Below are 12,892 nucleotides of genomic sequence, written 5' to 3'. Positions count from 1 at the left end.
AAAAAATTTAATCAAGCTTAGAACCCCATATTAAAATCAAGTTCTTATCTTTTAAAAATTAAACTTAGCCTTCAACTCACAAAATGATACACAATACGATTCCTTACACCAACATGCTTAATATACTTATTAAAATGTTAAGAGATACTGATTTTAGCAGTCAGGGGCTAATATCTGGAGTATTACTCCTTCACTGCTAACCCTCAAGTGTCCACTTGGCATTACATTTAAAATTCAAACTCCTCCAACAAAATTACTTTGATTCTTTATTAAACAGGATTCAAGACAGAACAGGATGGAATTTTTACTTCTTCACAGATGCCCATTCTGGATAAATTAGATTTCATGGTTGTACACATTTTTTGTTTTTTCAAAGTAGACCTAATTTTGAAATCAGATCATTTGGGTTGATACCAACTTTGAAGGAATCTATCTAGCTCATGAAAAAAAGTCTAGTCTTACTTAATCATCTACAAAGTTAGAAAAAACAATGTTTCCTCATTGGACTGATCTTTTTTAAAGTATACTCTGTTGACTATGCTAATTACAGTTGTACCATCTTTTCCCTTTTGCCCAGTTTCACCCAGTACCTCTATTACCTCTAGCAATTCCCTCCTTAGTTCATGTCCATGAGTCATATGAGTTCTCTGGCTTCTCCATTTCCTATACTATACTTAACATCCTCCCGTCTATTTTGTACCTACCAATTATGCTTCTTATTCCCTGTACCATTTCCCCCATTCTCCTCCTTGTCTCCCCCACTAATAACCCTCCATGTGATCCCCATTTGTGATTCTGTTCCTGTTCTAGTTGTTTGCTTCGATTTTTTTTAGATTCCATTGTTTATAACTGTGAGTTTGCTGTCATTTTACTGTTCATAGTTTTGATCTCCTTTTTCACATAAGTCCCTCTAACATTTCACATAATGAGGACTTGGTGATGATGAACTCCTATAGTTTTACCTTGTCTGGGAAGCACTTTATCTGCCCTTCCATTCTAAATGATAGCTTTGCTGGATAGAGCAATCTTCATTGTAATCCTTGCTTTTCATCTCTTTGAATACTTCTGGCCAATCCCTTCTTGTCTGCAAAGTTTCTTTTGAGAAAATCAGCTGATAAGTCTTATGTGAACTCCTTTGTAGGTAACACTCTCCTTTTCTCTTGCTGCTTAAGATTCTCTCCTTATCTTTAATTGTGGATAATTTAATTATGATGTGTCTTGGTCTGGTCCTCTTAGGGTCCAATTTGTTTGGGATTCTGAGCTTCCCGGACTTGTATGTCTATTTCCTTTACCAGACTGGGAAAGTGTTCTTTATTTTTTCCAGTAAGTTTTCAACTTCTTGCCCTTCCTCTTCTCATTCTGGTACCCCTATGATTTGGATGTTGGTACGTTTAAAGTTGTCCAAGAGATTCCTAAGCTTCTCCTCATTTTCTTGAATTCTTGTTTCTCCTTTCTGTTCCGATTGAATTTTTGTTTCTTCCTTTTGTTTCAATCATTGACTTGAATCCTGGCTTCCTTCCCTTCACTGTTGGTTCCCTGTATATTTTTCTTTATTTCACTTTGCATAACCTTCACTTCTTCCTTTATTTGGTGATCATACTTCGCCATTTCTCTGAGCACCCTGATCACCAGTGTTTTGAATTCTGCATCAGATAGGTTGGTTATTTCCATGTTGCTTAGTTCTTTTCCTGGAGTTTTGATCTGTTCTTTCATTTGGACCATATTTCTTTGTCATCTCAATTTGGCAGCCTCCCTGTGTTAGCACACCTGTTATAATTTAAGGGGTGGAGCCTTAGGTATTCACCAGGGTGGTGCAACCCACTTCACCACTTTGTGGCACTGTATGTCTGGAAGGGATCAGAGGGAACAATGCCATCTGACCAACTCTAGCCCCATTTCCAGTCACTTCTCCTACTTCCTGTAAGCAACTGGCTCCCTTCTAGCTGCTGGCCTGGTGCTGATTCCCATAGTGGGTAGGCTTGCCTAAGTCCCAGGACCCTGTAGGCCCTTTAAATAGACTCTTCTGAGAGACTAGCACTTTCTTCTGCTACCCCACCCCCCACTGAATTTTACAGCCAGAGGTTAGGAGGCTTTGTTTTTCAGGTGCTAGAACCCTAGGTTGCACAGTCTGGCCTGGGGCTGGGATTGCTTGTCCCAGTTGTCCCTCCTTGTTTTTATCTGCCACACATGAATGTGCGACTGCCCTTTCCACCAGTGGCAGCCCCTGCTGCCTCACCACACAGTGTCCTCTCTGCCCCTCCTACCCATCTGAACGAATGTTTCTTCTTTAAATCCTTGGTTGTTGGACTTCCATATAGTTTGATTTTCTGGGGGTTCTGGTTGTTTTTTGTTTTTAAATTTGTTGTCCTTTTTTTGTGTGAGGAGGTGAAGTGAGTCTACCTATGCCTATAACTTGGCCAGAAGTCCGATTTGCCAGATTGATCTTAAGAAGCAAATTCACTTAAAACATTCCTCTAGTTCTGACAAATGTACAGAATGACAAATACACCATGGTAATGTAAGATGGTAAACATTAGGGAAAAGTGATTGGGAACTGTCTAAACTATCGACAACTTCTCTGTAAATATAAAATTACAAATAGTTCATTTTTACAAAGATTTCCACACTCAGATTCTGAACCATTATGCCTAAGGAAGCAAAATGATAAGAATAAGGAAGTCACTTTTGCCATATGGCCAACTGCCAACCTCAAACTTGAACTACTGTACTGTGAAATCAAAAGTTATGGACCTATTCAAGGCAAGGAATCTTTATGGCAACCCTCCCAAATTAAGCAGTCACCTAAAAGTGCTAAATTCACAGGGATAATAAACCAGTTATACTGAACAAAAGCCCAATATAACCTCATCTATGTTTCCTTCAAAATCCAAGCTATAAGCTTAAAGTGGTCTCTAACAAGGGCTTCTAGGCACCTGCATATCCAAATATAAGTGAAAGGCACCTTCATCATAGACCTCAAATAATTCATAAAATTTCCAAGAGCAAAAGGGACAACAGAAGCCAGTCTATAAAGACTTAAGTATTGTGAAGAAGACTACAAACATAACTATAAACACAGACAAAAACAACCATATGAACTAAGTTTGAATATACAATGCCTGCAGCTACGTTGACAAGGAACAGTAATATATTAAAGGTGATGTAGCTACTTTGGCAAAGGACTAAATAAAACTTCTACAAATAAAAATAACAAATCAAACTAAATGAACAAATTTAACAGCAGACTAAATACAGCTGGAGAACTAAGTGAGCTGAAAGCAAGCTTAAAAAAATCTAAAATGACAACTAGAAGACAGAAAATACTAAAGTTAAAACACGATTTAGGCTACAATAAAGTGTAATGAAGACTTAACACAACTTTTAGGAGTAAAGAAGAAAATGGGAAGAGTATTTGAAGAAATTAGGAGCAAAGAATTCTCCAGAGCTAATAAATGATAGCCCTACAAATCCCAATTGGGACAAATAAAAAAAAGAAAGCCACACTTATCTGAGATATATGAGTGAAAAGGCAAGACACTAAAAACAGTCACCTTAAAGATACAGAGAAAAGACTTAGATTAACTTCAAAGACACAAAAGATGGCTCTTTTCTTTTTAGTAATGAACATCAAAAAACAGAATGTGCTGTTGTGCTTAACATGCTGAAAACAATGGAGGATTTTAAAATATTATACCAACCAAAATATCCTTCAAATATGAAGATAACATACTTTCAGCTCCAACACTCTCAGTAGTAAATTCTAAAAGGACTTTCTTCAGGCAGAAGGCAGGTGATTGAAAATGGAAGGTCTAAGATATAAGAAGTGAGGGGCAAAAGGATATCCATATATATCTAAATAAATATTTTAAAAGTAATATCACCACTGTATAGTGTAAAAAATTTAAACTACCACAACATGAAGTCAGTGGTGAGAGTTACGAGGAGAGGAAATGGACCCAAGTATTCTAATGTTCTTATGTATGCATACTGTAATTTCTAGGGTGAACACCCCGAAAGGTTAAAGACATATACGTTCCAAAACAAGAGGAAAAAAATTTATATGTACAAATATGTGTATTTTTACATCAACCTGAAGAAAATGGATAAAAAAAGCATACACACACACAAAAATCAGATTTAAACCAAACACCACAGTAATTACATTAAATCAACTAAAGGCCCCTATTAAAATTGTTAGTGAAAGACAACGTGACCAAAAGAAAACTGGTATCACTATATTAACATTAGGTCAATGACTTTAAGGAAAAATATTACTAGAGATAAAAAGGTGAAAGGTTCAACTCATTACCTCATATATGTAATGTATAGAAGACCTCAATGAAAACACAAGGTTCATCATGACTAAAGTCATACCTTAACCTAAGAACTTAAATACAAAGAAAACCTTACAGTGAAGAAAGAGGAAAAAAAAGTGATTGAATCAAAGCATAAACTAATTATTTTGTGATTTTATAATATCTAGATGTCCAGACATGAGCTATCAAGTAACTCAACAATTGCAGTAAACCTGACTCTAAGTTCTCCTTACTTTCAATGAGACGAAAAACTAACATTTACAGCCTACTCTGTAGTGGACTATTATAGGGTTTCCTCTTATTTGTATATAAAACATTACAAACTTGCTCAGCAACACACAAGAGATTAAGCGGAACAAACTAGTAATTAAAATCTGACTTCTAAAACCCATGCCCAGTCCACACCACTCCAAAAACGAAGGTGCATTCCCTATCAGCCTACTGTCTCACAGATTATATAACAAAGTAGTTACTATTCCCTTATGGAAAATTACTGATGGTTAAATGGCCAATCATTACAAACTACATGTTTTAAGGCAAAAGAATTAATAAAGAGAACCAGTAATATCCCAAAGAAAAGATTTCCCTTTACCTCAGACCTCATCTCATTCTAAATGCACTTGAACAAATCTGTCTTTCAAGCATTACTGTTCCATTCTGTTCCATTACTGTTCCACATTTTCAGTGGTCCAGGGGCTCAGTCCTTGATATGGCTCCAACACAACTTCAGTCAGTCCCAAGCAAATGGACTTCCATTTGAGAACACAATCCTTTTGTTTAAAGGATCTCATTATCTAAGGTATTATCTACTCCAATGACAAAGAAAACAACGGGTTGGACTGATATTTGAAAATAACACACAAGCATAAACAAAAAGTTTATTCACGTGAAACATGACATATTAAAGACAACTTCATAACCATTAAGTGCTCCAGCTTTTCCTTAGAGCACACTGAAACCTAAGCAAGAGTGTTTTTCAGCCCTGGCTGGTGTGGCTCAGTGGACTGGGTGCCAGCCTGCAAACCAAAAGGTTGCAGGCCAGGTCCCCACTTGGGGGCGTGCAAGAACAACTAACTGAAATAGCTTTTCCGTATCAAGGTTTCTCGCTCTCATTGTCCTCCCTTCCCCTCTCTCTAAAAATAAATAAAATCTAAAAAATATATATAAATAAATGTGTTTTCAAATTCCAAACTAATGTACAGCGTAACAATTTAAGTCAAGGGAACTATCACTTTAAAACCAATACAAAATCCTCATTAGAAATCATGATTGCTCAGTTTGCATCCCTAGGTAGTTCTTTACTATGTACCTCAATTTCCTCATTAAAATGGTCATACGACCCACCTCCAGAAGCACTAAATCGGTTATGTAAAATAAAACATTGCCAGAATAATCACCCAGTAAGTGCTGTTATTATCTACCCGTTCTACCTACTTCTGTACCCTTTACCTTAGAAAACAATCCAAACTAATAAACTTCAAAATTATAGCTCCTTTCCCCAATAAAAACCAAAATACACAAACCTTCTAAACAAGCATGGAGCAGAAGGTAGAGTTGGTAACAAGACAAACAGGCTACCTTTGGTCACAAGCCCAGCAATGCAGTCTAGTGGTCTGCTGTCAACATACTAAACAATTTACAAGGATGAGTGAAAACAGCAACAGTCACCTTCTAACCCTAACTCTGCCCAACAAGAAAAGAAGTTATATTGATGAAATCAGCATGAAATAGGACTCGTTATCACCTCTGTAATAGGTTCCTTCATGTGAAGAATGTTGTAGAAGCCCTGGCCCCGTAGTTCAGTTGATTAAAGTGTCATCTGGATATGCCAAGGGTGTGGGTCAGATCCCCAGTCAGTGTATACACAAGAAGCAACCAATGAATGCATAAATAAGTGGAACAACAAAAAAATTGATGTTTTTCTCTTTCTAAAATCAGTAAAACTTAAATTTAAAAAAAGTGTTATAAATACTACCCTAACCCCACTTTCTTTTTCTTCACACCATCACCACAACTCAACATTTTATATGTAGACAACCAATTTCCCTTTTGGTTCACGATGTAAGATGTATGTCTAAACAGGTACTAAAATACACAAAGAATCAACTAAGAACACTAAGTAATCACATATTTGACTTGATCTGAATAATCATTAGTTTTCTAAACTGATTAGGATTCATTCCTTCTCATCTTTTCTGTCATTAGTATTTCAAATTTACAACCAAGCAAAAAAGGACCAAAGCAAGCAATGGAGTATTTTATTTTGCTACCATTGAAGAAAAAAAACCCACAGGCCCAAAATGGCATCACATGTGCTAAAAGCCCATGATATCAAGCCTAGATTTAACACCTGATCTAATTGCAGTTTCAATCTCTCCCAGCAACAACCTTAATCAATCCGGAATTTTCTGCTCAACATCAATCAAGTAATCTGTCACATGTACCCTCTTCTCCCATCCACAGAAAAAGGCAATTGCATGACAAAAACCTTCCCAGCTGAAAACCCTTTCTTTTGTTAACAGCAACCTTGCCTTACTCTTCCTATTAAAAAACCTTCCATCTGGTACAAGCCCTCTGAGGGCTGGGTGGGATGCCACCCATGACTTAAAAATGTCAATTAGACCTTCAAATTTACTTGGCTTAATTTTGGTTTTTTTGGCATCTTCATACCTTAAAGTCAAACTGATTCTACTTCTTTTAGCCCCCTTCCCCACGAAAGGACTCTGTATTGAATATATTTTAAAATGTTTAGAATCAGCCCCGGCTGATGTAGCTCAGTGGGTTGATTGCCGTCCGCCAGGTCGTGGGCCAGGCCTCCAGTAGGGGGCGCTCAAGAGGCAACTACACACTGATATTTCTTTCCCCTTTTCTCCCTCCCCCTCTGTCTAAAAATAAATGTTTAGAATGAAATCAGTTATCTGGACACAGTATGTGTAAGCTGAATAAGTAATAAAACAAGCAACTGAATTTTGGATTAGTTCCAGTACAGACAAAATTTACAAAAGATTTTCAAACAGGTATGGTTAATTTTTTTTAATGCTATTTATTAAATTAACATAACACTTACCTAAAAAGGCAATCCATGAAGTCAAGATTTTTACAATATTATATATCCAAGCCAACCTACCATTTAGCTTCATCTACCCTCCAGATCTCCTAAAAAAATAAACTGCACATTTTGAATTTGGCCCATTCGAACTCAGACAACTTTGACCAAGCATCTGAAACTCAATACTCCAAAAGATCACCATAAATCTCATTTACCTTCTGTCAGTTTTAAGTTCATTCTATATACAGCAGGTCCTCAAACACCATGGTTTCATTTAATGTTGTTTTATTTTAAAGTTCATTAGGTGATTTAGGAACTGAACTCTTTTATATTGATTAGCCTATGGCACATTGGTTTCCTTATACATCATTTCACTTAAAGTCAAATAATTCATCCATGTAGTTAAATGACGACTTGTATATATGGTTTCCCCCTTATCCAGAGTACTGTGGCTTACTTCCTAAGAACAGTAAGTATAGTAGTACTAAAGCTGACATGAAAATAGGACCTACCTAAGTGCTAATTTGAAAAGGTATTTTGGTATCACCTGTTTTTAAGAATAGCAAATTTCATTTTACAGCTCAGTTCTCCTGAAACCGGGGAATTAGTGTTGAGGATTTTAAAGTGCAATCCTTACAAAACTAATCCGACAGTGATAGTCTGAAACAGGGGCTCCTCAATCACATCCTGTACCCAGTTCATTTTTTGTACCCTCGAAGTCTAGCCCTCCTAGACAAGATTCATTTACTGCTTCCCCTCACTGTCTCCTTTTTTGAAGTGAGGGCATAGACAAGGCATGTTACAAACTTGGCTAAGTTTACACGGCTCTTCATTCTACTCTATAGTTCCTCCACCATACCCTCATTCATCTTAAAAACTAAACAGCTAGTTAAGTATCTTATCTGGCAACCTCAATAAAGGAACTAATTTGTGAGAAAGGAATAGAAGTCCTATAAGAATTAAAGACACCGCAAGCCAAATTCTTTAGTAACACCACCTTAAAACAGTTCGAGGATCAACCCTTTCCAAATAAAAAAGCGTGGTCAAGACACCCATCCAAACTTTAATTGTACCTGAGGTACACCAAAAAATCTTTTGTTAAGAACACAATATAGGCATTTTACACACATTAATCCTTAAAAATTCCAGTAATGGAGGCCCTGCATCATCACCTAACACTCATACTTTTCTCCTGTACCAAATGAAAAGATTAAGCCCAAATAGAAGCAGGTTAAGAGTTTGACACCCAAGGGCTGGACTTATTGTTCACTATTCATTTTCACATCCCACCGTCTCTACCACGTTCAGTAAGTGCAACAGGAGCTGGGGTCTCCCAACAGTCCCAGATGGCGGCCACGTGCAGAGGGAAGCCGCCGGGGTTTCCCCGCCCATCAGTCTCCGCCCCCGGTAGGCGGAGAGCCCCCGAGCCTCGCAGCCTCCCCGCCCCCTCTCAGCCCAGGGGCCTCGTCCCTTCACAGCCCCTCCCACCCATCGGAATTCGCAGCCTCCACCGTTCTTTCCATCCCCCAGCGGCCTCCTCCGGGTATTAATTTTGAGGAAACGGGGACGTCGAGGCAGCCATGCTTACGCAGTCGAGCCTGGCCCCCACCCCGCACCCCGAGAACCAGCGGCGCAGCCGTCGCTTTCTCAGGACGCCCGGCCGAAGCCGTGGCCTCGCCCCCGTCCGCGCGGAGAAGCCAGTGGTGCTGAGTGGACCTCGGCGCACACTGGCACGGTCCCCGGCCCTCCCAGGCCTCACCAACCCCCGCGTCTCCTCAGTGGTTCCCGAAAAAAAGCGCCGGCTGATCCCGGGAACCTCTCAAGCTACGGGGTCGAAACTCTGCGGACGGGTCCGGCTCTGGCCCACAAAGCGAGCCGGGAGGCCTTGGGCGGCCCGTGGCCCCAGCTCTCGGTTCCCCGTCCCTCCGTCCCTCCCCTATGCGCCGACCGCGCGGCCGACATTACGTTCCCCCTTCTTTTTCAGGCCCCAATCCGTTACCGATGGCTAGCACGGGTATCCAGGCGGCCGGAGCTGCGCAGTCAGTGACTCAGGGTGGCAGCGGGAGGAGCAGGAGGCGGCGCCGCGAGCAGATGGCGCTAAAAAAGACCCAAGAGCCCGCCGCTCGCGCTCATATACAATTAGCGTCAGCACGTAGGACCAGCTCCCCCGCCCTCCCCCTGGCCTCGCCGTCTCCCAGCAACGCGAGCGGGAGGCGGGCTCTGGACAGGTTGCATAGCAACAGAACCGTCCTTCTTCCCTGACGACCTCCACGCCCTCTATGCCTAGCTCGGATTCCACCGTTCCCGCTTCCACCCCCTGCTATACCGTGGGTTATCTCTATTTTTTTCACCCGGTCCTCTGGAAAGGAAATTTCAACCCCCTTTCATTCTGGGGGAAGATCCTGAGACAGGGACTGGGCGAAGAAAAGAGGCCAGCCGTCTAGTCCCTGCTCGCCACACGGTGATGGCGAGCGCTCATTAGTACCCGTCTGTGTCCCAACCTAATCCCTCCAACTCCCCTTTCCCGGGAACCATTTTGTCTCCCCGCCCATTTCAACCCTAAGAACAACAATTCTTCCCTCCTGACCACCTCTACGGCGGCTTCTACCGGTTTTCTTCTCCTAAAGAGGGGGTCTCCTTGGTTCTGGGGGTTCTCTTCAGCTCTACTCCAAAACCCTTTTACTTGGCGTGTGGTCCCTCATTTTTGCTTTAGTATTTTTTTTTCTGATGGATGAAGGTGGCATATTTGTTTATTCTCTGGATACTTTATAGTGAATATGGTTATGTTTCATCTTTCTGAAAAAGCAAATCCTATGTAAATAAATCCTCTGGACTGAAACAGCATGGCTATTTTTCAATTGATGCTGGATCGACTAATAGTCACTCTTAAAACAGTGGTTCCTAAAGTGTGGTCCTGGTTTCCAGACCCTTTCAAGGAGGAGGTCAAAAGTATTCCTGTAAAAGTAATTACTAAAAAGTTACTCGCTTTTTGCATTCTCATCCTCTCAGTGTTTTCCAGAGGCTACATGACATGTGATATGGAAACACTGAAAACAGAAGCAGATGTTAGGATGTAGTCATCTGGTGTTAAAGGAGACAGATTTACAAAAATGTAAAAGCATGCCACTCAATTTTTTTGTTTTGTAAAGTCGTTGCCAATGAAACTTGGTGCTAATTCAAGGCAAGAAGGACTCCAATTCGGGGTTTGGTGAAGAAGAAAACTTTGTGCAAACAGGTCAGTCTTGCTACAGCATGTAGAGCTTTGCAACAGTATTACAGCTCAGTTATAAGCGCTGTGCTGCTTACGAAGCAGCACAGATGAGGTCCCCCTCCAGATAGAAAGCACTGCTCTGCTCTGCTAATATCTTCCAAGTTTCAATTCCAGTTGATGAACCAGAGTCCTCACTCTTTGGTGGAAAGGAAAATTGTGCAAAGTTTCAGGGGATCTGACTTGTATAGGAAAAGTCCCTGCCCCTGGTCCCTGATTGAGCCCCTCATGCAAATGAAGACTCCAAATCCTCACAGATTGACTGGTCCAAAAAGCACTGTCCTAATTAGTCAAAAGGTAGCTGCTCTGATTGGTCAGTGAAGATGCTAATGAAGCTATAGCTGCATAGCTCTGATTGGATGGGGAAAGTCTCAGTTTTATTTATTAAAATAGGATTTCAGGAACACCTTTATAAACAGTGGCTCAGAACCACAGACAGGCAATGCAATGAGGGAGGGAGGCAGTTTTAGCATCAGTTTTGTGTGACAGTCACCAGGAGCCCTTCTTAGTTAGTGTCTTCTTTTTTTCTTCTAATCCTCACCAGAGGACATACTTATTGCTTATAGAGAAAAGGGGAAGGGAGGGAGAGAGAGGGAGGGAAAGAAACAACAATGTGAAAAACATCAACATGAGAGGAAAACTCCATTGGTTGCTTCTCACACAAGCCCTGACCAGGACAGAACCTGCAACCCAGGTTTGTGCACCAACCACAAATCAAACCTGCAGGCTTTCAGCTTACAGGACAACACTCCCACCAACTGTGCCACACCAGTAGTATATGCTTTTTAGGGATCAACACTTTTCATATAAAATATTCTTTTATGTTAACATTTCATTGGTTTACTGTTTTTAAATAAAATAATGAATACTAGTAAAATTTCTTTAATATCTAATGTGATGAATATCAGTATTTATGTAAGGCACATAAAAGTTTTGGGGGGTCCTTATTTTTTAAGAGTGTAAAGGGGTTCAAAGTTGCATTCTTTGAAACTTCAAACTGCCTAGAGTCTCCTATTGTAAGACTCATGTTTAACAAGTATCTCTAGTCCATTTTAGAGGATACAGTTTTTCCCTTGACACTCCTCAGTTTCATTAAAATGAGCTGCCTTCCCACTCCATACTGCAGATGCCTCACTTTACCTACTCATTTTGGTTCTTCCCATGTGATACTTTTGTTTTTCTCAAACTCTTTATTTTTATTTTCATTTTTATTCTTTGTCTTTTTCTTCCAACATTCTTTCTTTATATACATCCTACTCGAAGATGATGTAAGGCTAGCAAGGTTTATAATAGCATCAGTAATGACTCCTCTAAAAGAATCCATAATACCTAGGTGGACCAGTGCTCAATATGTACATACACTTGGCACTAATTTCAATGGAGGCCTCTAGAGTTCTGCATTCTAATTAAAGCTATGCATGATGTGAGGTGATTCACATATTAAAAGTGAACTAAATAGATTTCTCCTCCTCGCAATAAACCTTTTTTGGTGGTAGAACTTCTGAGACCAAATGGAGAAGTGATGGTTTCTATCCTACTCCAGCTGGCCCCCACCAATTTCAGGCACTAACCTAGGCCTCCAAATTTCTAACACTTTAACTCCCACTCCCAGACCTAAGGGCTTGTCAATACTAGTTTATATTCATTTCCCCCTCTTCTCCAGCCATTTAAGTCCAGGGAAGGCCGATCACTTATGCTTCCATTAAACAAATATTTATATGTCAGGAGCAACTTGAGACACTGGAAATTCATCATTGAACAAGAAAGACAAGATTCCTGCTTTTATCGAACTTATGTTCTAGTGAGGTTGGGCAGGTGACAGACAAGTAATGAAACAATTGTGGATTTCATGAGCTATGAAGAAAATAAAATGAGACAACGGGGTAGAAGACGATCGACCTGAAGAAACCATTGATCTTTGCACATTGACCCAACTTAGATCCCCAACTCACACAACTTAGTTAACTCATCTAACCACTATACATGGTGGTCCTGTCACTGATCTTGGGCTGTGATAAACTTTGGGGTAAAGTTCTCTTTTTCTTATCCCCCATTATTTTCATTTGATAGATTTTTATAGCATCTTAGCCTAGTGGTTTAGAAGTATGGCTTTGGGAGTCGAACAGCCCAGGTTTTGTCCCTATTTTGTTGTGAAATTTTGAACAACCTGTAAGTTACATAACATGGTACCTGACATATAGTAAACACTCAATAAAAGTCAAATATTATAAACCTCTTCCTAATGTTTGTATATTTGGC

General features: G+C 40.1%; 1 protein-coding gene across 6 annotated transcripts in view; it reads right to left on the bottom strand.

Moving 5' to 3' along the window:
* The window catches only part of NAP1L1 (nucleosome assembly protein 1 like 1), a 30,289-nt gene extending 20,727 nt beyond the window's left edge, over positions 1-9,562 (bottom strand). For 4 of the 6 annotated variants that reach the window (XR_003683922.2, XM_028503685.2, XM_028503687.2 and 1 more), the window contains exon 1: positions 9,365-9,562. The gene's annotated coding sequence lies outside the window, so the exon portion shown is untranslated. The remainder of the gene's footprint in view (positions 1-9,364) is intronic. The other 2 variants (XM_036018660.1, XM_036018661.1) reach the window with 1 other exon arrangement.
* Positions 9,563-12,892: the final 3,330 nt, after the last annotated feature.

The sequence above is a fragment of the Phyllostomus discolor genome, chromosome 2 (genome assembly GCF_004126475.2).
Source record: "Phyllostomus discolor isolate MPI-MPIP mPhyDis1 chromosome 2, mPhyDis1.pri.v3, whole genome shotgun sequence".
Classification (NCBI taxonomy): Eukaryota; Metazoa; Chordata; class Mammalia; order Chiroptera; family Phyllostomidae; genus Phyllostomus; species Phyllostomus discolor.
This window is presented reverse-complemented; position numbering and strand designations above follow the sequence as displayed.